Source organism: Trichosurus vulpecula, chromosome 2 (genome assembly GCF_011100635.1).
Source record: "Trichosurus vulpecula isolate mTriVul1 chromosome 2, mTriVul1.pri, whole genome shotgun sequence".
Lineage (NCBI taxonomy): Eukaryota > Metazoa > Chordata > Mammalia > Diprotodontia > Phalangeridae > Trichosurus > Trichosurus vulpecula.
Window position 1 is genome coordinate 72,468,935 of NC_050574.1, and position 3,403 is coordinate 72,472,337.

Below are 3,403 nucleotides of genomic sequence, written 5' to 3' on the forward strand. Positions count from 1 at the left end.
ACACATTTAAGCCCCACAGAGCACAAGCTTGATGGGAGGAGTTTAGGTAAAATGTGTTCCTTGGCCTCATGGAGCTCACAGTCCGTTAAGGGGGTAAGTCAAAGATGCAGATAGTAATAACATACAACACTATATAACAAGGGTATTAGAGAACTAGAAAAAGGCTTTGTGATACCCAAAGAGGGAAGTCATTACTACCTAGGTAATGGGGAGGAGGGTGGCAAAAGACTTTCTGGAACAGGTAGCATCTGAGTTGGGTTTTAAAGAATGAATGAGAAACCAACAGAAGGACATTCCATGCCCAGTATGAGCAAAAGCAAAGAGGCTGAAGAGTATATGACATCTTCAAGGGAAAGAGAATGGTACAGTTTGGATGGAGGATAGAGAATTTAGAGGGGGATAGACTCTCAGGCTCATAAGATTCATAGCTGGAAAAGACCATAGAGATAGCCCATTTCAGCCTCCTAATTTACATATAGGAAAACTAAGGCCCCAAGAGTGTTAGTGACTTTTCCAACATCAAACAATGTTTACTAGTGGCAAAGCCAGAATTTGGACCCAGGTCCTCTGGGTACAAATTTACTACACTAAGTTGAGATGAAGCTGGAAAGGTAGTGGGTAAGCAGATGGGAACAATTGTGGAGGGCATTGGATGCCAGGCAGAGGAATTTGAATGTTACGTCTTGGGTAACAGGGAACCACTGAAGATTTTTTGAGCAAAGGAATATGAGCAAGATTACTCTGGCAGCTTCTGAAAGATAGATTTGAGAAGGAAGAGAGCAAAGTCAGGAAGACCCTACCTGTCAGGATGCTGTTGCAATGGTTACATAAGTCAGGTCCAAACAAGGATGGTGGCCCAAGGAACAAAGTTGGGGGCAGGTGGCAGGGAGGGGGCGCTGATGGAAGAGATGTTGCAAAGAAGGAAAGCATGAGCCAAAGCAACCCAAGAACCAAGGTGAGTAGGTCTGGGTGTCCTAGGAGCCAGGCTCACCTGGTCCAACATTGGTTTATTATATTCAACTTGGCAAACATTTTTTAGTCATCTTCTATACACGAGGCACTGTGGGGTCTCTTGAGAGATACATCCCATGGAACCAACAGGACCAGCAGGCCCTCCTGGAATCCCGCTGGCACTGAAGGGAACTTAATTCCCCAAACTAGCTTTGCCTTGGTGCTATCTGGAGCCCCAGGCTCCAGGCCCTGACCAACAGCTCTTCCCAGTCCTGGCAGTGACTGGAGTTTCTGTCCAGAAGAAGCAGGGATCTTACCTAAAAAACTGCCATTCTTCATTCTTTCATACTCAAACTGGGTCTATCAGCCTTCCTGAGTCAGCTTCCTCCTGGATGTTGTGCAGGGCCCTGGGGGGAGGCCTCTCTGCCTCACCCAGAGATATTCTGAGGTCTAATTCTAGCACAAAGGCTGGGAAATATATCCCAAGGACCGATTTCATCAACCTGATCCCTCTGAGGGCTGACCATTGAACCACAGACTGCCAGAGTTGCAACAGACCTTAGAGCGCATGCAGCCAACCCATACCTGGGCAAAACTCCCCTGTACAATATCCCTGACCAGTAGTCAACCAGCTTCCACTTGAACACCTCCAATGACAGGGAGTTCACTACCTACTCTACTTTCCAACTACTGCTACTTGGCCCCTTTCCTCTCTGATTGACCACCACCTGCCTCTTTGAGATTTAATCACCCAGAACTCTCCCTAGGAAGCTACATGATGTGATGGCAGACATTCCAGATACATGAGGAATGAGGGCCCAGATTGAACTTGAATATGAACCCATCTGCATGGACAGGTCCAAGCAGGTTCTAGATGAGAGAGGCCTACAAGCATGGACCTGTAGGGATATGAAAGCCAAGACTACAGCGTGACTTCCAGAGGTTGTCTCCTTCTCATTTGCCATTTGTTGAATAAGCGGGATGGTCTTTGAGATCCTTCCAAACTCTATTCTTTTCTGAGGGCCCTCCCAGCTCTGACATTCTGTGTTCTAGGGGCCCTTCTAGCTCTGACATTTTCCGTTCTAAGGGCCCTCCCAGCCCTGATATTCTGTGTTCTAAGAACTTTCCAACTCTAACATTCTGGGTTCTGAGGGCCCTCGCAGCCCTGACACTCTATGGACCACCACAATCTAAAGGAAAATAGTTTAATCACCTCAGTGACCAACTGTAACTTCAAAGGACAGCAGGGAATCATGCTCCCTCCTCTTGACAAAGAGATAGTGGACCATAGGTGTGAATTGAGACCTATATTGTCAGACAGGGCTTGTAGGTTGCTTTTCTTCACTGGGCAGATTCCAGGGGATGGAGGGCAAGGTAAGGGTAGGGAGGGAAGTCACTGGGAAGCAACTGATAGAGAAATGAATAAGACATTTAAAAAGGGGGGAAAAAAGCAGTTCTCCAAGTGAAGTACTAAGAAGAAGGAGCAGGACTGCAGATCTCACTCCCAACAAGTATGAAGAGCAGGGATAATTCATAATTTGGCAGTGACATCAGGCACTAAATGCAATGTTTGCATTTTTGTCACAGCCGGACCCCAAGTGTCTATTCACAAAGTGTAAGCTGGTCTACTTCCAGCAAAGAAGATAAAGAGGCTTCAGGGAGGCCTCTCCATACTCCAAGTGATCAGAAAAAAATGAAGCAGTCCTTAAAAACAATAAAAAATATAATTCTTATTTACAAGTGGACTATAAGTTCAATGTGAAGGTAAATATAGAACCTACATTGGATTACATGCCGTCTTTTGAGGGAGGGGGGAGGAAAGGGAGGGAGAAAAAATTCAGAACCCAAAAACCTGTGAATCTGAATGTTGTAAGCTAAAAATAAAAAATAAATTTATCTTGGGAAAAAAACCAACAACAACAAAGCACCTTAAGGTGAAAACCAGGTAGAAGGGGAATGTCACTTCTAAAGAGGAAGCAGTTGTTTGTCCTCCAGGGAAGGATATCCTGGAGCCCTGGGGCTTGTCAGCTTTGACCAGAAGAGGAGATAGCAGGGCTGGCTGCTTGGAGGCCTGGAGGGAGCTGTGTGAAGACCTGATAAACAAATCAGAGAGGTCTGCTAGTCTTCTCAGGATGTGGATCTGAGGTATGACCAAAGACCTTTCAAGACTTGTGAAAGAAATTGAAATCAAGGCTTAGTCACATGCACACAGAGGTCCCAGACCAAAGCTGTTTCATACAGTGTCACAGACTGAAGCTCTCTCCCTCCTTCCTTCTCTCTCTTGTGTCTCTGTGTCTCTCTCTCTCTTTCTTCTCTTTCTCTCTCTATCTCTCCCTCTCTTATACCACACACACACACACACACACACACACACACACACACATACAGAATCCAGGCTCTGTTATACAATGCAGTGTGAAAACAAATTATAAACACCACCAAAAGAAGCAAG